Source organism: Anser brachyrhynchus (genome assembly GCF_964034855.1).
Source record: "Anser brachyrhynchus genome assembly, chromosome: 6".
Classification (NCBI taxonomy): Eukaryota; Metazoa; Chordata; class Aves; order Anseriformes; family Anatidae; genus Anser; species Anser brachyrhynchus.
The window spans coordinates 16,340,621-16,365,573 of record NC_137700.1 but is presented as its reverse complement, the minus strand read 5'-3'; the positions used below and the strand labels follow the sequence as shown (position 1 = coordinate 16,365,573).

The 24,953-nt window shown below is 41.5% G+C and overlaps 1 protein-coding gene and 1 long non-coding RNA gene across 8 annotated transcripts in view; one reads left to right on the top strand and one right to left on the bottom strand.

The window, feature by feature from the left end:
- Positions 1–24,953, bottom strand: part of PHYHIPL (phytanoyl-CoA 2-hydroxylase interacting protein like) — a 129,135-nt gene that overhangs the window by 50,427 nt on the left and 53,755 nt on the right. The window contains exon 1 of one of the 7 annotated variants that reach the window (XM_080598596.1): positions 5,688–5,818. The exons of the other annotated variants lie outside the window; for them this stretch is intronic. The gene's annotated coding sequence lies outside the window, so the exon portion shown is untranslated. Of the gene's footprint in view, positions 1–5,687; positions 5,819–24,953 lie in introns of those variants that run through there. 7 annotated transcript variants of the gene reach the window in all.
- LOC308197680 overlaps positions 11,575–24,953 on the top strand; it is a 38,104-nt gene continuing 24,725 nt past the window's right edge. The window contains exon 1 of the long non-coding RNA XR_013953225.1: positions 11,575–24,027. This is a non-coding gene — a long non-coding RNA (uncharacterized lncRNA). The remainder of the gene's footprint in view (positions 24,028–24,953) is intronic.

Sequence of the window (24,953 nt, the reverse complement as noted above, 5' to 3'; positions counted from 1 at the left end):
CATGTAAATATTTCTGTATTTATCTATAACACCTATACATTTGCCAAGTAAGGAATAGAGGGAAAGGAGAAGTGGAAGGATAAAACATCTCCTCAAAAGTCCCATAAGATGGAGATTATGTTCTCTCTCCCCAGAGTGACAGCAAGAAGGAGGTTCACTGACTTCAACGAACAGGTTGGAACAGAAGGATCCAGCCCAATGCTAGCCTCAGCAGAACAGCACGGAAGGATTTTCACAGGAAGACATTCTAAAATGACACCTGAAACTCGCTCGTACTGTATTTCAATATTAATTAGTATAATTAGTTGATACCTGTTTTGATACTATCTCAAGTAATTTAAATGTAATATGCCCTGAGACTGTAAACAACAACAAAAAAAAAAAGGTAACGATCTGGAGGAACACCATGTCCTCCACAAAATAAAGGCATGAAACTATCAGAGAGTCTTAGCAGCAGAAGACCCCTGCTTTAAGAGATGTACATGTGGTTGTCGGTTTTTAGATTTTGCTTCTAAACTATTCAAACATCCAACAAAATAACATTACACCAGAGCACTGACTAGGTCAGAAGGGAATACTGGCAAATACCATTGCCATGTAGAGACCCTCCAGGATTTTACTCATGAGTAAATAGTTTCATGCAGATGCAAAGCAAGTACAGAATTAGAACTGCTGAAAGGATTACCTATGGCCTCCTCACATTTCATCTTCGCAGTAAAACATCTTCATGAGGATAACAGAATAACAGACGGTGACGGATTGTAAGAGCAGAAGCTTTTGAAAGCATTCAAACAAGGATGCACCAGAAGAACCTCTCTTGACTTAGTATACAAACTCCAGACGAGAATGGTACTGTGGTATTTTATAGAAATGTTGGCATGTCATTTATATATACTTTGATATTCTGTGAGTGTTCTGTTTCAGAACATGGAAGTGGCCATCACATTCTTAAAGAATGTGCATCAGAAGTTGCAGATTTTTTCCTCATGCTTTGATGATCAACACCACCACAGAATGGTCTTTACACGCCTCATGTTTCTCACAGGTCAATACAGTATTAAATTCCAACTGATAATCAGAATGAAACTTCATGGACAGAGGAAAGTGATTACACAACCACAAAAATGGCACACACCAAATTCAGCTGATGTTTTTTGAACATGAGAATGTAACTCCACTGTTAAAATCATGTAAACATACTTAAAAATAAAAATGGACACCAATTCAGGTCTTGAATATGATCCTGCAGCATATTTTGCAGGTCACCAGGCACAGACTAACTTAAAGCTGAGATAAAATACTTCTAGAGAGGGAAAGTTGTCACAAATGATCGTCACCTCCACTTCTCAGCACTGAGAAAGGGTATGCAGCTCCCATGCTTTGCCTTGGTAAATACACCATCATAGGCTGGAGGAACATGGTCTAAGAACAGGAGGGCAAAACCTAAGGGTGCAGTTTAGATATAGATGCTGATTGTGGAAGTCACCTTATCTTGTTACAGAGAAGTACCACACCATGGGGAGTCTTCTGTAGATGCATGTTTCTACACTGACCTAAGCAACATGTCCTCAAGCAGAAACCCAGTCTCAGGGCAGGATGAGAGGTAGGACCTGGGCAACTGCAGGAAGACTTCTGCTCCCTTACAGCTATAAACATCGCTGTCTGCCCTACCTTCTGAATACAAGCACTCATTTTAATTAGGGTTTCATCTCCTACCTTTCTGCACCTGACCACTCCAGGGTATTTTCTTGCACTGAAAAAGTCTTAGTATTGCTGGGTGTGGTCTGGTTTGACAGACTCCTGTGGATCTACCTTCATCTTTTGTTTCCCGATGAAAATCCGCTAAATACGTGAGGCAGAAAACAAATTGTGTTTGAGCATTACTTGGATGAAAATGGCAATTTGTGGATTTGAGGAATAGCAAAGGTGCCACTAGAGTGTGTAAGTGGGCAGCTGGCACAGTAGCTTTTGCCAACATTTGTGTTGATGTGGGAGTAGAGCAATATGGTAGCTGTTAACATTGCACTCAATAAATCTCTCGTCACATGTGAAGACATGACTAGCCTTTTGGAGGAAGAAGCTGCGTATTCTCTGCATTTGCAGCAGGAGTTTATGTGTAATCCCAGCAAGCATCAGCAGGCCTTCGTGGGTGCTTAAATACTGTATAAATAAAATTGCTTTCCTGAAATCTTGTGTGTAGTGAAACATGAAATAAAAGTAAAATAATTCACACATTGAATTAGAGAAAAACAGTGTAATGCTCACCACTGCACCTTTTCCCAGCTGACTCAAGCCTTAAGGCAAAACACATGGGCCTGCTGCTATCAAGTGCACATGACAATTGTTGTTACTATGAGATTTGGTTTGTGTGTGCTATGTGTATGTACATCCATAAGGGGAGGCACTTAGGTTACTTCCAACATGGTTTTGTTGTTGTTCAAAACAGGGAGGATATTAAAATTACTGTTTCGGAGTAAGGAAATTGTTTCTGTTTCACATGAATTTGACACATTTCATAACTATTTGTGTTAAACAACAAATACAATATTGTAGGTAAAAATGGCACTGGAACTCAGTGGAGTATGGTTCTACAACTATTTCTTGCCACAAAGTTTGAAAATCTCATTTCTTACAACTCTGACACAACAATTTGATATGTTGTACTATTAGGAAAAAACCTTCTGGCGTTACCTCCCAGAGCCCAATGCTCTGTATTTCTGCTGTACATGTTCCCTTAGAAGAAAGTAATCTATAATAAAAATTTATCATGACACCAACAACTGAAACTCCACCATTTTGAAGAGCCTAAACCACTGAGATTTTCAAGAAATGTTGTCTGTGATGTTTCAAAAAGGTCAATTCACAGAAGCAAATAGCAATAAACACGGAACTAGAGCAAAGTCAAAATATATAACATAACCCTTGCTTGATCTTTTAGTCCATTTCACTGAAAATGAACATACTAGATTTAATAAGATGATAAAATCATTATTTGTTCTCAGGACCTGTAAAAAGACCCCAAGTTAACCAATCCCCCATTTTTATTTCTTCATGTATTGTCTACAGATATCTGGCTGCTAACACGTACATTAACCACAGGGTAAACACACAGAAAAACATCAAGAAATTCTAAAAGAAATACAACAAAATGCCCTATTAAGCCCATTGTAAAACTAGCTGGCTAGTGAGGTGAAAGTTTTACAGGCTTTAGTAGTGGTGATTACCCAGTTTCCAAAACAGCTTCCAAAATGAGGATACATAACACCACTCTACTCACAGAACATCACCCATGGTTTTATTTTTACATGCAGAAAATTCTGTCTTTTATGAAAGAATTTGAGAATGTAAGCTGTTGGGGGAAAAAAGACGGTACTAAATAACAGTACTATTTCAAACTAAAAAGACTCATTATAGTGCTTATGTTATCACGTAAAAAAAAATGCACTTACGTGTGTATGAAATTAAGTCTTATAGTTTTACATGCAAATATCAAGAAGGGCCATTTACATTGTCTTACTGAAAAGTTAATGGCTTGCATTCTCTAATAAGATACTTTCAGTAAGCCTCATTAATGTTAGCTATTTACATCCACAGTTAATTGCCATAAGCACAAAGGAAGATACTTTCTCCACCCTACCCTTTTAGCTTAAAAGCTTGAATTCCTATCTGTACAGAAATGCCAAACTGCAATATTCCCTGACACCAAAAACCAAAACACAAAGTTGCACCTTCTGAATGAAAGTGAAGATCGTGCAATATTGCTCTGGAAAGTGAGGTTATCAGCAGGCTGATTTTAGCAGCAGGCAGCCAAGACAGACCGGGGCAGGGGAAGGTCTGTTTCCTCCTACCAGTGCGGAGACAGCTTGCTGCCTGAGAGCAGTGAAGAGCTCGTGGGGCAGGGCTAGCCCCAAGCTGGACAGAGGGGCAGACAGCCTGACTGCCCTGCGAAGTCATCGCTTCCCTTCCAGCCAGATGGAGTTGGAGACCCAGGCTGTATCTTAAGCCGGCTCACTCGTATTTGCCAAGGAGGTAAAAACAGAGCCTCGTGCAGCCATCACTAGTCTGGTTGGCCAGCAATGTGGAGGGATGAGACTGCTAACCGTCCTCTCCCTGGGTGCTTCCAGTGCCCCCAGGACACAGGAGAGCCCCATCAGCCTGCCCGCACACCCTCACATTTGCTGCAGAGGTGGCCGGGATGCAGCACCACCATGTTGGCTGTTCCCAGTTCTGATTTCTCCTTTCAAGCAGATACTGCCTAGTGAGTTAAGTCTGACTTGTAGCCACTCCAGGGACAGCGATCCTATCCTGTATTAAGTTTCATGTGTTTTGTGCATTTGATAATGATAGGCTAAGGCTTAAGCCGTGGCTGTATTGGCCATCTGTCTCCAGCATGCCTTCTAAGTACCAAACAAATTGTAGGAGAAATGTCAATAGGGAAATACTGTAAAATAGCATTTCATATAGAAAGTACTCTGCCATGACATTCACAATGAGTTTCTTAATCAAGCAGTACACAATTTAATACCAAAGTAATGACAGCCAGAATTCAATACCCCACATACTAGCTTTCCAATAAGAATTTAAATTAAAAAATAAAATAAAATCAAGGATGTTGACACATGTGAGATTCATGCAAATAGAAGGTGATATGCAGGAATTTGACAGTGTGGAAAGTGTTGAGAAATTTATAAACCCAAGAACTAGTCGCTCTTCATTTTCCAGTCTACCACCACACCAATGGGTTTTACAGTCCTAAGAGTTAACGAAACATTTATCTGTACGGTAAAAGCATCTATTTCCCAAACTAGGTGCCAAAATAAACAGTCTAACATCCCACCCAGTAGAACAGATCATTCTGCAGATATATAAATAAAACCCCACTCAGAAAACAAGCAACAACTAAACAAGAAAACCTTTATCCTAGAGCATCTGGGATCCAAAGGCATTCAAGTCCAAGAGAAGAAATCATGTTTGAGATTTATCACATGTTAAAGAGCAGGTCTAACCATTCTTCTAGGAGAGGACACCACCTGTTATATTTTCTTCCCAAATCACATACATGTACTCTCTCTCTCCGCCCCAAAATAATTTAAAAAAAAAAAAAAAGTATTCTTTTCATGGAAGCAGCCATAACTTTTTGAACAGATGGGAAACCTGATGGACTGAGATGCAATGAATCCCTTACTTATTGATTTCAAAAAGGGGAAGTTTTGGTTTTGAAAGTTGTTTTCAAGGCAGTTTCCCAACTCCACAGCTTAGAAGAAGGTCATCAGTGTAGAAGACTGTAATTTTATGTTGTTAAACTCTGGAGACATAGGATCCAGACAAACCTACTTAATGCCAGCAGAGTAAAAAATTAAAGAAAAAATGCACATCAGATTTGTCCGTACAACATGGGCATTCCCACTCAAACCCCTCAGGCGTTGCATACTCAGGATTGCATCCAGGCCTTAATTCCACAATAAATCCTCCTCCTGCTCCCCAGTGCATCCCTCTTCCCTACTTCCTGCGTATTTGAGTTTCTCATTCAATCTCACTGTCCCTGCAGGCAGTGAGTCATATTCTTCCAACTCCCTCAGACCCGGCTTCTCACTTCTCGTCATCCCTTCCTCTCCTAGTTGTTAAGCTCTTTTCTAGCTCCATTTCTTCCCTCTTTCCAGTCTCCCTCTGCCCCAGGACTGCCATACCTCATGCACAGTGTGACTGGCTGCAATCCTTGCTCAAGGAGCCACCCTCGCTCGTACTGGTAGCTTCTCTGAGGGCCCTTCCCCTCGCAGAGGCTCTGCGCTGCCCGCCCAGTGCTCCTCCCCCAGCTCCCGCAGTCCCCTCATTTGGGCACAGAGAAGAGAGGTTTTGTTCAACGTGGTGCTGGGGCCTCATGCAAGGAACGGTCCTGCCCACTGTGGCCAACAGCCAAACACCAAAGACACTGCAAGTGAAGGGACATTAAGGACCTGGGATGGTACTGGTCCCACCCCGAAGTCGGGCAGGTGTGAGCTTTGGGCTCTGAAGGCAGCCTGCCTCCGCCAGCCCCTTCACCATCAGTACTCCTGCCAACCTCCCTCTGAGCATATACGCTTGCCCTGCTCTAGCACGGGGCAACAGAGGAGGAGGAGGTGGCTGTGCAGCCAGGCTTCCCCTGTCACACTGCTCCCATCATACTCACATCGCACAGAGATGATCTGGCTGCCTCTGTGGGGCCCTTTGGCAGGAGCCCAGCAGCAGCCTTTCTGTGCCACTGCTCACATTGTACTGCACGAGTATAAACATGGGCTTGTCCACAGAGCAATCAACAAGAAGCTCTGGAGGAAATCCACGATCATCCTGTGTCAAATAGGCTAGAGAAGCTGGGCAACTTTCTGTACGCCATCTCTTGCCCATAGCCTAATTTCCTACCTCTTGTAACAACATGGATGTTCACTGGCATCAGAGAAAAGATGAGAGATTGTGATGGGACTACAATAAATATTGTCATAGTTTGATGCTACAGAATTGTCTTTGATGTTCCCCTGCTTTTAAAGACACTGGATAATGCTTAGCATTTCTCGGGACCATGCCATTATGCCACAGAGATAAATAAATGAGGCAGAAAATACACAGCACTTAAGAAGAAAAAAAGAGTCACCAGTGTGAGGAGAAAAACGATTTTGGAACCAAAAAAGACCAATCCTCAACCAATCCTCTCTCTACCCTACAAATATTCAAAAGCAGTAAAAATGTTATCACCACTCTACTCCCTCCCATCTGAGCTCTCTTTGGCAGGCAGGATAAGCCTGGAAAGCACAGAGACAGGATCCTTCATCTGCCTAAGAGTTTTAATACTCTACTTCTTAATAGTGCATACTCTATATGCACCACCAGTGGATTACACTAACTGTGCACAAATTTGAGTGACTGCACAAACTTCAAAGCCCAAGAACACGAGAGCAAGACCAGAAAAAAGTCAGCACGGTCAGTCCTTTCCAAGCTTTGAGATCTCTAGCCCAGCAGAAATTCCCCATGGCTACCTGAACTTCAAGTTTGGAATTAAACCCCCTGGGTTCTCCCTCCTGTGCAGGTACTGGCCTAGTCTTCTGCAAATACCAGATGGCAAACTGCCCTAGAGCCTCACCACATATGGACCAAGACTTAATGTTGCTCCTGCAGTATGCTGTGGGGAAATTCCAGTAGTTTTAGGAGCTGATGTATGTGCTATAAACCAAAACTGCATTATTTCATTTAATCCTGTTATCACTCAGGCTGAGTTGCTTTGCCTGTAAGGAGAGACTGCCCTGAACATAGAGCCTGAAATCTAGGGCAACAGAGGGGTGCAAGCAGGATCTACAGCTACTCCCCTTTGCCCATTCCACTGCAGACCAGACAGAGGGGAAAAGTACACATGCTGCGTATATACTGTAAGATACTGCTTTAGTTGCCTTTACAACAGAATGGGGCATTTCATGAATAGCCCATTTTCCACACGGACAAAAGGCAGGATTCTCCTGTCTGCCTTCCCAGTTGTCGCAGTAGTCAGCTGATCAAGTGCTTCAAGACCCCATTTGGAAACTGATGTAAATTATCTTTATTCCACTGTCTTCAATGAAGCTAGACAAATTCACACCCACTGAGGAACTACTATTCCTGCGATCTTGTACAAAGGAATATAGTTACAAAATTGAAATGCAAATATGGCTATGAAAAGAAGAATTTTTCTCTTCCCTAAAAGCTGTTACCCCATCAGTTTTCTAAAGGATCACAAAAGTGTAGGCTACAGACTTTATTCTGTATGTGTTCCTCTTGAAATTAAGATTGCTTTAAACAAGCCCAACCTCTGTAACTTTTCTTCTTTCCCAAATCAGCTACTATTTCCCGTTCTGCATTTAGTTTTTAACGAGGAATTAAATATGTACTCTGATCAAAAAATCAATTTCTTTTTGAATTACCCAAGTGTTAAAACCACATTTCTGTGGTAAAAAGATGACGCTCTGAAGAACAGAGCCATCTACAGAAATCTTTTTGATAATGGCGTCCTTCTTTCAAATCCAAACATTTCCTTGATGTAGAATACAAATTGAGCTCTAGTGTACAAGTCAGCTAGGATTTCAAAGTTGGCCTTTATACTTTGCCATTAATTAATTCCGTCCAAGAAATTCAAACAAAGATACAAACAAAAAAGTTCTCTAAATACGTTACATAAGGCATTCAGAATATTCTGATTCATTCCCCTCCAGGAACACAGCAGAGTCAAAGAATAGTGTACACAGCATGTTTAGACTGTATAAAAAGCACTAGAAACTGTAAGAATAGTTTTAAACCCATTTATTTAAAGCTCTCCATTATAAGAGCTATTGTAGAGTATTTGCTAATCAATCTACACTTCTGAGTTCTAAACAATTACAGGCTTAATGAAGTGTACTTTTCTTCACTTTCAGAAGCAGGAACAAAGAGTTTCCTATTAAAAGGGAGGAAATGAAAGCAGAAGGCAGAAGACCTCTTCCAAAACTTACTGAGGCTACACAGCAATTTAAATATTAAATAGAAAGTCAGCAACTCTTACTTGACATTTCTTCTTTTAGGGGAAAAAAAGAGATCTGGGAAAGATACTTTCCTCCCCAATGCAGCTGTGCAGCCTGAAGCCAGGTAGGATGAGTATTCTCTCCATCACAGTATGGAAAGCCTCCCAAAATCTGGCAGGGAAAACTCATACAACTTAGTCAATTTTTTATATCTCATTTTGTTGCCACTATCATAATATAACCAAAACAGAAGCTGAGAACTGGAGTCAGTAGTCAGCCAGTATAGAGAGATCTTTCAAACTGGGCGACTGACAATGTTTTTTGCTGGGTAGTAGGAAACACAGCATGGAATAACAACAGCAGATGCCTATTCAGTCTGAAAGCAAAGCAAGATTGCTTTTCCTCAAGATCTACTTAAACTAATTTATAGATAAACACAAGGGAAATGTGCCCCCTAAACTCTTTGCTGTAAAATTTTCTAGTATTCACTCACCTGAAAACAGATCTAGTAAAGAGAGGAGAAGGCAGAGCCACAAATGCTATGTCAGGCCAAAACCAACGTGAAAAGCAGACTTTGTTGTGCTCTTCAGTACTCTGCAATGCACAGATGCCATTTCCCTCCCTGTCCCTCCAGTGCTATTGTGGCAATCCTTTATAAGAGACCACAGAGCAAAGCTGACACCACACAGCGCTACAAGCACCATTAACCTCAGTGAGACTACCCACAACCATTTTATTTTTTAACTCCTACTCTTGTCTCTTTATTCTTTGGAGCCCACCTCACAGAGAAACAATTACTGTAAGCTTCCTATTTGGGCTAGGATCTTATCTGTCTTTTTTTCTTTTTTTTTTTTTTTTTGGTAGCCCATCTGGTTATTTTCTTGTAATTTTGTTTTATGTGCAATTAGATCTAGGAGTCCTACTGTATGACTTATACAACTTCATTTTTAACACTCCATTGCAAACATGCAGCATGTGAAAGGAGGTATTTCACATTCTTCCGGCATTTTAGTTAGAGGTAGACCTACAATAATGGACTATCTTAATAACGTTTTAGGTTAGCACCACTTGTAGCATTTCCTAGGACAGTTTCAGAAAATACAGTTCTTGTAAGGGGCATGGAAGTTAACTCTGGTGCCTATATGGGCATAGAGAAGCACGTATCTTTCCAATTTGCATTTATAATTGTTTATGATAAGCACGGCTTAGGATTCACTGTATTTCCATCATGCAAATTTAGATATATATTTTAATATACATTCTAGTTAGGGGAATCTGATTAAATATTCAGATTGCCTTTATGCACTGAACCACCTGCACTGAAAGGCACAGGAAAAAATGTTCCTTGACATGTTGTCTGGAAATTTGGTACCGTGTATCTTTGTATTTATGTTCAAAAAAAGGATAAATGACTTCAGGAAATATAACTAATAACCACAAGGATTTTGTGAAGGATAAACCAAGACACCTGTGAGAAGCAATGAAATGTTGATCTTCATGGGACACAATCAAGTAGGACTTGCACCCTAAACCAGAAAACAAGCTAAGAAGTGTTCATGAAACCATAGTAGCCTTTGATATTAATATGGGTTTCAGAGGAAAGGTGAAATTCCGTTTTTCTTAAGGAAACAAAGTCCATCTGTTACCGCATAGTTATGCGATGCATAGCCAGGTATTCAGACATGAAAAGAAGACTGCAGCATTTGTCCAAGAAAAGCAGTATCACGTGAGTAAAATGTGTGGTTTTCTTGTGACTACAATTTATAGACTACATAGTCTGGGGTGGTGACTGATGAACACTTCTGCCGCATAGTGTGGGATGATTGCCTATTATGCTGAGGGCTCTCTGTAAGGAAGGTTTCCATGACAGCATTCTGTGTATCATTGTTATTTGGGAAATAACATTGAGTTTTGATCTCTGACTTCTACAGATTTGTTGTTCCCATGAAACATTATAGCCAGGCAGAAAAAAGCCAGGGCTAACATGCATATTTTACATACAGCCAGAAATGCATGGAAGTGATATCCCCATGATAAACTGTATGACTATGTGATAAACCACAGAGCTATTTGACAAATGCACCCATTAAACACCTTTAATTACTTTTTCTACTCTGTCCAGTAACAGTTCTGTCTTGGGGCTTATTCTGTTATATTTTTGAACAGGTTCAGACAGCTGGCATTTCCAGCCTGCTCACTACATTAAAATACAGACATTTTCTTGAAAACTACCTCTGTCTCAAAGCCCAAGAGAGGTTAGGTTCAATCCTGGGCCAGAAAAAAAAAGGCTTCTCTATACATTAAAATGTGATAGCTTTTAAAGCACAGCAGCTCGTTCCATAGAGCTGAGGATGCACTTAGCACTGAACAAGAGGGGAGCACTGGGAGAGGAACGGCCTTAAAACTGCTTCAAAATCAGATGCTCATAAAAGTTGTCCCAAATAAGTTTTTAATCTGTTTTGCAGCTCTTATTTCTCTGTGTTTGGATGGGGATTTTCCAAGGTGTCTGAAGGAGCTAGCTGCCCAATTCCTATTGAATTTCAGTAGCATTCTGCCTCTTAACTCTGACGTGCTGCTCTGAAGGCTATTAGACATGAAACATAGCCTCCCTACGTGAGTTTAAACTAACAGCGAGAATCTGTGATTTTTCAAGAGCAAGGCCAAAATACAGATCGTATCTGCAGCAGAGAGCTCCTGTGTAACTTCCTGTGGAACTGAGGACTTTCCTAAATCCACCTATTAATCTGATAAAGCGAACTATAGTATCACATTATGCATATCTGTCTGTAAGCATGTATGTACAATTTACATACAATAAAATACCTAACTAGTTGCAATCTCCTTAAGGAGCTTTTCTCTTAATCCATTTGAATTTCAAAGCCTAGCTAGAATTGCAGGGTGATTTTAATTGTATACAAGATTTGAGCTTGGATAAGCGATCCGTATGGATTCTTAATCCTTTGTGGGCAGCCATTACTTGTTAATCAGTGTAAAAAAGAATTCAATAATAAATACAAAGAACAGTGTACATTAAAAAGTCTGGATTTTCTGGTACCTTTGAAGGCACAGCACGCATACCTCTGACAAAGGAAAGCAGATGCACTGTTTTCGAAATGCAACTTCAATTACTTGATTTGCCCACATTTCTTAGAGGATTATGAGAAAGATCTGAAGACATGGCAAACAGAAAACATGATCAGTACAGCATTCTCCCCACACTCCCTTCCTAGAGTAAATCCAGAAGTGTTTTTCTATATAAATGTCAGCCAGGAACATTAACCACTGGTGTCCCACTTTCACACATGCTCCTCCCTTTCAAGCTCCAAATAACCCAACAGAATATCGCAATACATATTTCCATCCTTACAAATGCCTATCAATAACCCTGCACTGTGTCAGGAAAACTGTTTTGCTGGGATATGGCATGGAAACGAGCCACTTGCTCCCCTTCTGAAGAATGTACACATTTAACTTGTGAAAAGCTTTTTTGTGTAAAGGATGACCTGATATCCTTTGCTAACATATAACATGGAACTAGAGCTTCTGCCATGATCAACACGAACAAGATGCACTGGTGGAACCACAGATAACCCGAAACATACTTTACACAGAGCTAGGGCATTTAGCTGACAGACCAGGGCTAAGGGGGAGACTAAGGCCCTTGGCACAAGTGGTGGCAATCGTGCTACTTATGATAATAATTTCTCTCTCTCTAAATTTACCATAAGAGAAGGATGAGGTAAAGTCCTGCAGGAAAACACACAGCTGAAGTAGGGAGAGGCTAAGTTTATTGTAGTCCTTTCCTTTATCCAATGCTAAGGGAAAACAATACTTTAAATCTTCTTCAGCGTCAGGTGATATGCTCAAGGGAGTCCTCTTTTTGACATCACTCTAGAAAACTCCACCTTGCACAAGTCCTGGGAAGATAATCAAATGCAAACCTACAATCAAGGGCAAAATAAAACCAACCCAAGAACAAGTTTTGATGATAAAGTGTTCCCAATCCAGACAACCTGGACATATGTCACGTTCAAGCCAAAGTCACAAATAAAAACAAAGTGTGAATTAACAGGCTGCAGAGGAAGCCAGAGAGGATTTTGGACTCTGTGAAATGCTGGCACTAGACAGCTCCTGAGCTGCAGCAGGCTGCCTTCCCTGGGCTGGCTCTCCTGCATGGGGAAGGCTGAAGGAAGGCAGCAGAGAACAGGTAGAGCTAGTACCCACATGCAAGCAGAGCAGCAGATTTCTGCAAACTGCACCGTGTAAGTGTGCAAAGCATGTAGATAGCTTATTTTAAGGTCTGTGCACCACAGGAAAGTGCAGATAAATGTTATCTTGGAAAGACTTTCACTTCTGAGAATACAATGGCAGCATAGGCCCAGTTCCTATGTACTTAGCGTGTTTCTCTTAAATCAAAACCTTGCACTGCAAAGTGTAAAAATATTTCTTCAGGCCAGAGAGATCAGGTTCCCTTCTACTTTTTTATTTTATTACCAATGAAAATTGCAACGAACACCTGAGCTGTAGAAAATACACTTTAAAATCCCAGCTTTCAAATATACACCATTTTACAGAAGCTGGCAACAACGTATGGCTCCCTACTTGTTTTGAATCTCCTGTCTGACTGCCATGGGAGCTAGCTATGTAATATCTGATGCTTACAATTCACTCATCAGCAGCTATTCTGCCTTTTTTTTTTTTCCCAAAAGAGAATGCTATGCAACTCTAATCAGAGTTGAAGTAAATCAATACAAGCCCTTACTTTCATTATATTTAAATGGACAAATGATTTATTGATTTGTATATCAAATTTAGCACACACATTTTCTGTTTTGTCTGTTTTCTGTCTGCTATAACTGTATATCTCTAGGTCCAAACATCATTCAGTACAAAACAGAGTAATTCCAGGAAGATAATCGAGCAACAGTATTAGTATAGGACACATTTATTTTATGTTGTCTTGAAGTTTGTACTATGTAGACATCTCCACTTGAAAATACTGAAGTAAGGTAGTGCCCTGAAAAAGCCATTAAATTGGAATATCCTTATTTTCAAGGTTTTTTTAACAAGGTTACTTACTGGACCTAAACATGATGTGGTATTTCTAGATATTGAAAACTAATTTACAAATAAAAGCTAATTTATCCTGTGGCATTGATAATCAGTTGAAACCAACAAAGAGCTGATTAAAGAACAAAGGCCACGTCCCCTACTGCCATGTATCCTCTGCTTAATATGCCTTTGTCTTCATTTTTTTTTTTAAACAGTGTGGTCTGATTATACATCTGACATGAACCGATCACTAGAGTGAGAAATTACGTAGGATTCATCTCACTAGCCATGTATACTTTAGAGAAGATTTAATTTAACAGCCATCTAGGCTCCCTCTACAACCAATGCAGTAGGACAGGGACCTCACCACCCATCCTCATATAAGGATCCTCTCCACCGATCAACCTCCGCCCAGATGGTGGACCTTGGCTAAGAACCTGTGGTTTAGACAGCCAAATACAGAAGATACGAATTGCAGCTTTGGTGAAAGCTGCTGTTCTTTCCTTATTTTTGCAGATTTGACCCAGCCCCAAGGCCTCGCTTCAGCCATGCATTACAACCACGAGCACTGCAGCTCATTTCCGTGAGATTAGTGTGCTCTTACAGCCAGGCAGAAACAAAAGGGACTTGCTGAATCACGCCCTCAGTCACAGACAGACTTGTTCACTTGTTGAAGGTTGCATAAATCGTGTGGGGGCCTTAGAGTGGGGCCTACAGGAAAGCTGGGGAAAGACTCCTTGTCAGGGAGTGCAGCAATGGTTTTAAACTAAAGGGGTAAACTAAAGGGGTAATGGTTTTAAACTAAAAGAGGGTAGATTTAGATCAGATATAAGGAAGAAATTCTTTACTATCAGGGTGGTGAGGCACTGGCACAGGCTGCCCAGAGAAGCTGTGGATGCCCCATCCCTGGAGGTGTTGAAGGCCAGGCTGGATGGGGCTTTGGGCAACTTGGGCTGGTGGGAGGTGTCCCTGCCTATGGCACAGGGAGCTGGAACTGGATGGGCTTTAAGGTCCCTTTTGACCCAAACCACTCTATGATTCTATGATATCCCATCCTTAACAGGCTTAATTAACACGGTGTTAAGGACAAAGGGCAACCCTACAACTGTAGTACCTCTAATATATTTGAGAGGCGCTTTTAGCACCTTTGACCTTTCCTTTCACAGCTGAAGTGCAGAAATGTCAGTCAGATTTATTTCCGCTTGGATGAAAGGAAAAGGAACATGAAAAATAAGTTAATATCGATGAGCCATAGAATGATTGTCCAGTATGGAGGTGTCATCACCTACCAATATCTTATTTTTTTCAGGAAAAATAGCACATCTATTATACATGTCCTGAGTGTTAGCAACACCAGATTTTGGGTCAGAGAAGTTTTACTTTTGCTGGATGAATAAAAACGTGATCCTATGTGAGTGACTCAGTGCTGCTGTGTAAGCTTGTAAGCATTTTCGCATGAAAGATGAAGGCGTTTCAGATGAGCCTACTTGAATCACTGCTGTCCTCACAAGCTTGAGGACATTGTTCTGAAGAAGACAGACTTGAAATGCAACAGGATTTGAGCTAATGTGTTATTGGAAAAGAAATCCACCAAAGCTCAGTTAATAAGGTTTCTTTACTCCAGTACACAACTCAGCGTGGCTGTGGAAAGGCCTCTGGTTAAGATTTCTTCTTGAACTCTGACCCCAGTGACACAGTCTTCCTGAGGGCAGGTACAGTCATTCTAAACTCATCTCGGTGAAGTGGTAGGTCTGAGATGTACAGCAAATGCAGGTAATTTCACAGTGATATTTTTAAGTTATTGCAACAATAACAGGTCAATCTGTTTCTTCAATCATTACTGCAGGCTTAAAGAGAGACCTATATTTTTTTTCTTGCCTCCGTCAGGCCGCTGGGGCAGGAGAGGAACTCCCCTGGGAGCCCAAGGATGCCCTGCCTGCCAGGCCCTTTGCTTGGAGAAGCCCCTGCTCTTTCTGGCTACCAACTGTACCCCCCATATGGCCTGATGCAGTGCGAGGAGCTACCTGGCTAGCAGGGCAGCAAGCAGCCTATTGCATGGCTTTGCCTTAGGGGATGGCATACATGGGGAGCCTTGGGAAGTGGAGAGCTGTAGGGAAGTCCCCTTTTGTCAGAACTGGCACATCCCCTTGTCACAAGACTGGAACTACATACGACCTTTACAAACTTTGGACTAGTATTTCAGGCGATGCTTCCCACTCTCTCACCAACCCAGAAAACTGTATTAGCAGATACTGCACAGATTTTAGCAATCACAGTCAAAGAGAAAAATCCTGCAAAAGTTTATCATCTTACACACGCAGTCAAGCCTACAGGACAACCCAAGTAAGACACTAGAAGCTTGAGAGAAAAGACACATTTAACAGGCCCCTATTCTCTCGCCACCCCCGACAACGTGTTTCTCTGTTGGCTTTGCTTCCCCAGGCAACTGTGCTGAGGCTGCAACACTTGCTTCATGCAGCCCAAATGCCGCTTTCTGTTTTGCGGAGCTACACAATTATATTTGCTTCAGTAGTTCAAAAGTTCAACAGGGAAGAGCTCCTGTGGAGAGGAGAGGGCGAGCAGCTCGCGCTAACAAATGGGTGCTTGCCTTGGAAAACAGCACGTGTCTGTTCGCATGCATCCAAACTGCAGGCTGCAAAAGCATCCCACCGAGAGCGAGCCTGGCAGGGGAAGCAGCTTCACAGACCTTGGAGTCATCAAGAGAAATACAAACAGGAGCCAGAAAAAATGTTTTGCTACTTAAAGGGCAATTGTTATACAGTCCTTGATAAAGTTTATTGTACCGATTCATGGAATCAGGAGTGAAAACAGTACCCGGTTCTATGAGGAGAGCATTCAGATGTTAAATGTGACCTCAGTTCTGTGTTGTTGTTGTGACAGGATAGAGAAAAAAGAGCATACAAAACTCCCAGCTAAGAAAGGGAAAAGAAAAGCTGGTAGCTGAAAGAATCCCAGCTGCTGCCTAAGGACAGTCACAGTACTAGTCCAAAGGGAATCTCCCACGTCCAAGTCCACATCCAGGGCAAAAATTAGGACAAAGGTGGAAGTACTGAGGAGGTTTCAATTATTGTGCCTCGCTAAGGTCGAGCAAAAGTATTTTCAGAACAAATGAATAAAGGTGTGTAATTCTTCACTAGAAAAGGAGAAGGTCAGAGCATGCGTTATTCCACGAGCACCACAAATTACAAAGAAATACCATCCTCAAAAGTAACGTTCACTGCCCTGCTCTACTGGAGTCAAAGAGACTTCATTGGCACTGCAGGAGAAGAATAAGACCTATACATATGGTATGCACAGATACAAAGTTTTCCACACCAGTCTACTACATTTATATAGCACCTCTGATCCTAAAGAGTACAAAAACTGTTTAATATACTCTCCAATGTTAACAGGACTGTTCAGTTGCCAGCACACCTGAGCTTCTCTACCACAGCACGCCGGCCGCCAGCCCCGCTGCCAGGACAGGTGAGCTGACAGCACGCAGGCACATGGCCCCGGTGGGTGCAGAGCCCCTCTGAGCCCCCCCAGCGCACAGGGCTGCTCCCAGCCCTCACGCTGCCTTCTAATGGAGCACCCTAGCAAGCTCCCCATCTTAGCTTTACTCGCTGCGATAAAAACCTGCAACACTTCCCCTGCAGCGGGGCAGATGCTAGACAAACTGCTCTACAACTCCTGGAGGCACTCAGGAATGGGGGACAGGGAGGGCAGTGGGCAAACCTGCACTGCCTGGCACGCAGAGGTGTCCTTGGTGCCATATAACCCATTGCCCATTCAAGGGTGCAATGAAACCCAGCCAACTGTTAGGCTTTTCTGAAGCACTGCTCCCTGCCCATGGCTTACAGAGGAACGGGGTGGAGCAGGCACATCTTGGGCCACCACCTTGTGGGTAAGCTACACAACCTGCTGAGCTTGAACAGACCCAACGAAATGACGTAGAGCTGAAATTAATCTGCAGAGTACTCCCAACCTTTTGGGCCCAGTGTTTATAATGTTTGTTTATGACTTTTTTTCCCCCACATAATATAGCTTGAATGATGAAGTCAGATGCTGGTAGAGAATATTGTGAGGTCAAAACATTTTATACATTGTGGTTACCAAAAAAAGAAGAAGAAGAAAAAAAAAAAAAGAAAACAACAAAAAAAACGACAACCAGTTATTTAACTCTGTGGTTTACAGAAAGTGCTCTTAAAGTTATTTTTTAAAGGCACACCAGACCTAGAAATATTCAAGTTGGGTGGTCAGTATTTTTATTTCAGTCTCATGCAATTGGTGGAAAATGGGATCAGACAAACCATGAAAGCTTAAGCCTACCTCTGGCTGCATTTCTGGCAAGAAATCATTGCTCAGCCTGAAAACGCTGCCATAGTCTACAAGAAGACAACTGTGGATGAAAAGTTATCTCAGAGATGTGTCACTTTTAACATATGAGGCCATTATCATGAGGCAGAACTAAGAAAAAAAGTCCAAAACCACTGAAGGCATTTTGGCATTTGTTTTAGACTAACAAAACTCCTGCATGTTTCTATTTGTGGTTTATTATGTGTCTGCACATCAGGAGCATGTGCATTTTGATTTGTAATGGTTCAGAAACAGGACAGGAAACCTGAGCCAAAGATAGGATTTATTTCTGCTTTTAAAATGCTTTTTTTTTTTTTTTCAGGCCTGAGATTAGTGGGGAATGACCCTAAAATCCTGCAATGATACTTCTGTGCCCTCTTATCAGACAAATGTATGAAGAAGAAAATGATGCCAGAAGCCACCTTTAGCCACTTCACTCACTTTTGTTGTGTCCCCCCCCCCTTCTATTTTACAAAACAAAACGTTTCGTTAGAACAGTGAAGCCCTTGAGAAATTACCCAGGAAAGAAGTCCTGCAATGTTTAAAGAGAAGCTTAAACAAACACATATCAAAAATGTGTTTGAAGTTGGGAGCTCAGCTGGAGCTGCTACTTTGCAGCTGGGGAGACATGGGACAGCTGTATGGGCTGTCAGGGCAGCACTTGAAGCTGATGGAGCCCAGCATCTCTTGTGCCTTTGCCAAGGCGGGAGCTTTGGCTCATGTCCTGCAGAGATGTCCCTGAGCTGAGAGCCCCTTCCCCACCACCACTGGAAAGCTTGGAGCACACCACACTGGGTCCCTGACCAAAGGAGGGGGAGGTCCCTTGGAGCCTTTATGATTTATAAAGTAGATTTGCAGTTTAAAACCATCAGAACTGCAGACAAAATTAAAATATCTACTTTTAACTTGCATTTTGGATACAGCTACCTAAATTCTGCGTCCAGGCTGGGAGCACATTTTAGAGTACATGGATGGTGTAATGACCGATATGGACACTGTGTTTCTGCTGTTCTTTTGAGTGGGTGAATGACTTCTGCATCTTTCCCTGTTTTCATGCCTGCTCTTTAGTGCTATACTACCAACATATTTGGGATAAGTTTCTTTAGACTCACCCTTGTCTGCTCTGCAGGTTTGTTTTCAACTTTTTCTCTTAGCACTTTTATTGTAAAGATACTGAAATTTCTCCTCATATAAATGCTTCAGTTATTTTATAATTAAAAGCACGTAGTTCTTGAGTGGACTCTTCCAATGATTTTTGATTGTTCTCATCAAGAAGTGCAGCTGAGAAGCAGCTCACTTCTAGGTAAACGAGCTCTACACTGCACTGTAAGGAAACTAGCACTGCAGCAACTCACTGAAATAACAGCAATGAAGTCTGGCTCCTGGACTTTCAGTGCTGGCTAAGCAAAGTACAAGGGTTAAGAGCATTTCTACTGTACAGTGGTGCTCTTCTGCATAAATTCGGGGCTTTCTTATTTGTTTTCCAGGTCTGTCTTCCAGAACTGCCCAGAGAAGCTGGGGATGCCCCATCTCTGAAAGTGTTCGAGGTCAGGTTGGACAGGGCTTTGAGAAGCCTGGTCTGGTGGGAGGTACCCGTGGCAGCGGGGTTAGAACTGGATGAGCTTTACGGTCCCTTCCAACTCAAACCATTCTGTGGTTCTGTGAACTTGGAAACCTAGTTTGCAAAGATGTCAAAAGCACAACTGCTGAGATTTAGCCAGTCACATTAGGATTATGAGTAAAGTTGCCTTAGCAAGCATTTCATTGGCAGGCCATAAAGTTGACAAACTATTTTTCCATTAACCTGAAAACTTAACTCCACCAAGATGTATTTTGTTGATTATAGCAATAAAAACCTAAGGAAGATTAAAAGGAGAAGAAGAATCACCACTTGGCATAAGTCACGGAGCGTTCAAAAAGCTTTGTAGGTTCAATGAGGTTTAAACCAACGCTTAGCTGTTTTACTGACAGAATTGGATTTTCCTGCTGTCTGGTTTTGAGTGTTTGCACCACAGTCACTTGTCAGGATAGCATGCCATCTTCCTCCACATTTGTGTTCCAAGAAAAAGAAGAACCGTGCATGGGAAGAACTAAGGAACTCTACTTCATTCTCTAAATCTTTCATCTTAAGACTTGATTGATGGAAGCGGTGTCTAACCCACAAAGGCATTCATTTTCCGCACTCCCAAACACAGCTATAGATGCGTGGTTTCTGGAGTTCAGATGTGGTTGATCTGTTGTGAACACTGCTGAGCTCCTTCCTCAGCTTGCGAAGGGCCAGCTCCCTGTCCTAATTTTCACTATTAGGATGTTTTTGAAAGGCTCCCTTTATTTAGTACTTTGAAAGTATGCTGTCTCTTCAAGCATAAAATGTTGGCACTGATAAACCCTGGGAGTGTTTATACAGTAAATTGATCAGATTATTTTGTTTAAAACTATTGTTCTAAACACAGAGACCTCTGCATCTTAGACTGTGTTCATTTTGGCCCCATCACAGCTAACATTATGACCTGAATCCCATCTAAACATTTGCCCTCTTAGCATTTATTTTGACTTTAATCATATTCTTATCATCGAGCTAGTATTTGATTACTTTTTTAGAGAAGAAAAGTATTAATAAACCAGATTAAATAGATCATTTTGTTACGCAGTTTTGACATGAAACTCTCTTCTGTAGAGCAAGTTTTTATTGCCAGATTTTTCTTTCAGCCTCTGTAAACATTTACTTTACTGTCCTATAATTGCTTTAACATACATTTTTGTGTGCAAGCTAACTGTTCTCCATTAATTTTATTAGCAGGAAGATTCTGTGTAATGTTCAAACTCCTTAAAGTTGTTCACTTATTTATTTAAACACCCCATCAGTCTTACTAAATTCAGTGCTGTGTTTTGCAAACAGCCTAACTTCCATCTATCAAAGTGAGCCTTGCAGTGAAACACAACAATTTTAGGCACACACCCCAAGCCTATTCAGAAACGATCCATTTCAGCCTGTAAGCACAAGTGTCTCTGACACCTATTTATCCAGGAATAGTGTTTGAATGTTCACTAATGCATCTGGGGGCAGATCTTGGCTTCAAATTTGGATGAGATGAATGGCTGGCAAATTAATACATGTCTGGTTTACAAAAAGGAAGGTCATATTTTTCTGAACAAAAACAAAATTCCTTTTTTTTTTTTTTTTAATTTTTAGATTAACTTCAGCTTGTGGACTGACTCTCCCCACGTTCATGCATATACTTTAGCAAACACATTTTGTAGTGGACTAACTCAGGACTATTATATGGAGCCTTTTAACTCAGTGTTGCTGATTCAAATGAGTATTTTTTCAGCATGGTCATGGTGGCAGGCATTCTCTTTTCACAGTATATATAGCAAGAGCTAGCATTTACTGTGATGTGAAGCCTACACACTGCGGCACTGTAATGTTTCTGAGAGAGGGGAAGGCGAGGGAGGGAGAGGGACAGTGAGCAGCAGTAGGGAGCTCGAGCCTCTGGCAAGGTAGAGCTCCCAATCTGCATGCACCGCAAGTGCTTTATGTAAGATGTAACACATTGTTTGAGATCACTTATTTGAAAATATTGACACAGAAATTTATCACAATTATCATGAATTATTGCCTGCCTTGCCAGTTTCTGCAGTAGTCAGTGAACGGTTCTGGAACTATAAAAATAGCCTCAGTGCAATGGATGTTTTATTGTGGTCAGGACTGAAATACTGGAAATCCAACAGTATTGCTAATTCAGTGCAGCTGCTCTGCAAATGCACAGTGCCTTTGGTAACCTGGCTTTGGGGTTGAAAATCCAAAGGCTTCCAGAAGAGTCGAATTCCAAAATTTAGATGTGGCAACTGATACACCACAAACATCTTTTGCCATGTGGCACACGTGTCAGGAGCTATCTGAGATTCTTCAGTGCATCACACAAAATCCTCTTCAGTATATTTGCTTTGAATACTCAAAAAAATAAAATATAAAAAAAATCTAAGTATACCCTGTCAGAAGATATCCCATTTTTACCAGAGCTTTAGGGAAAGGGAAGAAGAATTTATCAAATGCATATTTAAAGGAAGCTACAGAAATGTTTCTAACTTTACCACGTGTTTTTACAGAAAAAAAAAAAATCATGTTTCAGCCAGTTCGACTTACTATACAGCAACAAGATATGCTGGAGTTCATCATTATAACCAGTGAAGTTTCTAATGTTCTTTACTCAATATACAAGTGTATCTATGCTAGAAATATATTAATAGAGTCAGAAGGAAAACAAGCAGGTCTTGTAACTAGACCTGCTTATTAAAGGCTCCTGAACTGAATCCAGTGACTTGTTGGACTAAGGCATGATACGCTGAAAGGCAGGCAGTAAGAAACTGAATAGTTCAGCAGAATATTTCATTTTCTTTGATATCTTGTTCCAGTAGTAAGTTGCTGTCACTGTTAAACATTCCTGTCTTACTATTTGCACTCATATGGCTGCAGCTTCCAGCTGATCATCTTCCTCATGCCTTTCCCCACTAAATTAAAGAGCCCGTTAGAACCCATTAAAGTATTTATATCTTGTAATCAAGTTGCCTCTCAAGCCTTTTCCTGATAAACTAAACAGATTGAGCCCCTTAAGTCTTTCCATGTAAGGCATTATCTTCAGCCTTCAGATCAGTTTGGGAATTTTTACCACACACTGCCATTTCCTAGAATCATTTATTGATTTATTTATTTTTACTATGCAGCTCGCAGAGTATCTTCTGCAAATACCCAAATACCAATTGGCCAAAGGTATACAAACCAGTATCACCCGATTATTCTTATTTATTATGTTTCCTGCCATCTGTGGATTTTTTTTTCTTTTTTTTTTTTTTCCGGTGCTGAATCCACACTGGGAGTTGCATGTGGAACTTAGTTGCCTGTCACATGCATGCAGCTGGCAATCTTGTTCCTAAAGGTGTGTTCTTCCAATCAATCAGTTTAGTAAGCAGCTCAGATAATTCTGATACCACGTCTATCCTTAATATTACTTCTTGTTACTTACTTAAAAAAATATTATTTAATGTTACTTAATATTCTACCAGTGCCTGCGTTATAGCATTTTTAATGATTACTTTCAGATTATTAGAAACTGTCTCATTGGGCATGATCATCACTCACCAAAGTGCACTTTACAGGTTCAATGTTGCAACGCTAAGTGATAAAAACATATATCTCAGACAAAACACAGCTTTACCTCAAAGGCTGAAATCAGGTTTGTCTGACCACATTAATTATACTTTTATCTTCTGATGGGCTTCACAGCAATAATGCATTTGAATCAAAACTAATCTGTTCTTATTTGCCAATTTAATTAATACAAGCAAAGGTCTCTATAATATTCCAATTAACAGACAGATGCAGCAAACTAATTCAGATCCACTCCCTTCCAGATTCCTGCTTTTCCCTAAATATTTTCTGAATTCTGTGCAGACTTTTTTCAGGCTTTTGACAAACATGGCAAATTAAATTGTTCCAGTTACCTTAGTATGGATTGCTGCATTCTGTACTGCTTAAAATCCTATCTGTAAAATCCATATGACTCAGAAATACTGCCAGAGAAGAAAAAGAATAAGCCGTTTACGACAGTTTGAAAATCAGATCAGATTACTGCAGAATGTAACAGTTTTTCTGGAGAAAATCTACACGCAGGGCAATTGTAGCAGCTAGAACTGGGTCTCCTGCTCATTTCCGCAGCTGGGTAAGGACGAGCAGAAGGTGGGTGTGCAGCCGCTGCATGCTGGGCTCTGTGCCCGCACCCTGCTGCTGCTGCTCTCCCACTGGCCTGTGCTCAGCACTGATCCGTCACACGGAAATGCAACAGGAGGACTGCCCTGCCAGCACCCTTTACCCCGGCGATCTTTCTCCTACTGTGCCATCTCTTTGTGCAAAGCTGCATAGCTTGTTTTATGAGTGACTAACATATCGTGTGACTATTTCTATTTTTGTTCCTTATTTCAACTGACAGATACATAAACATGTTGCTACAGCATGAGAACTGAACTTTCAAGAAGGTTAACCTGCAGGCTCCACAAAGAAAACAGTGACAGCAGAGAAAAGCTAACATGAAGAAGAGAAGGAGGCTCAGATCAGAGCATAAAGGTAAGATTAGGCAAGAATATGCTTTATTATCTATGTGATTTTTGCCGTCTTTCAGTCTCAGTGCCAAGTGACACCGAGTGTATGGCAAGACCTGAAAAACTTGGGAGTGAAGAGGGAAGGGAATACAAGTTTATCTAACCCAAGTGCCAAGGCCGTGACAAACAAGAAGTCCTACAGTAATAAACGGCTCTCGTGATCCCAGTCGATGTCTAAAACCTGCAGCTCCTGATACTTCTCCCAGTGCGGTGCTAGCAGCTGCTGGGGCCTCAGCACTAACACGCAGGAGGAACGTTTTGATCAGGACATGAAGGAGTGCTGATGCACGTCTCTGTAACGCTGCTGTGAGTACCAGCTTCTCCCCTGCTTCAGTGCAAGGCCAGGAGACCTGCCTGCATGGCCAAGGGCAAGGAGGGGAAGGAAAACATCTCACCCCTGCAGAAAGCACTTTTGCATTTAAGAGGTACAGCACTCACGGCTTCTTTGTGCTGGCAGCTGCTAGCCTAAAATGACTTATTACTATCAGAAGTCCAGCTTCTGATATCAGAAGTCCAGAAGTCCTAGCCCACTAAGTCAGGAAGGCACTGAAGACAAGAGAAGGGAGGTGTTTAGAAAACTGGTGCGTGCTTTGGTACACTGCTGCCTGGCGAGCACAGAGAAGCACTGGGGACGCTCTGTGTTTCAGAGCAGCTTTATGTGTCACAGCACAAAGCTGCATGGAGAATGACCTCCTTGTCACGTGTGGCAGGTAGCGGGGCACGCACAAACCATGTGGCACATTGCTTGTTTTTCCCCAGGCTGCATCAACCAGGAGATGATTTCAGAATACCTGATACAATCAAAGAGCTCCCATCAGGCTTTCAGACAAGGGGGGATGCAATCAAGCCAGTCCAGGAGATCTTTGCTATTGGTTAAACTGACAGCATAAA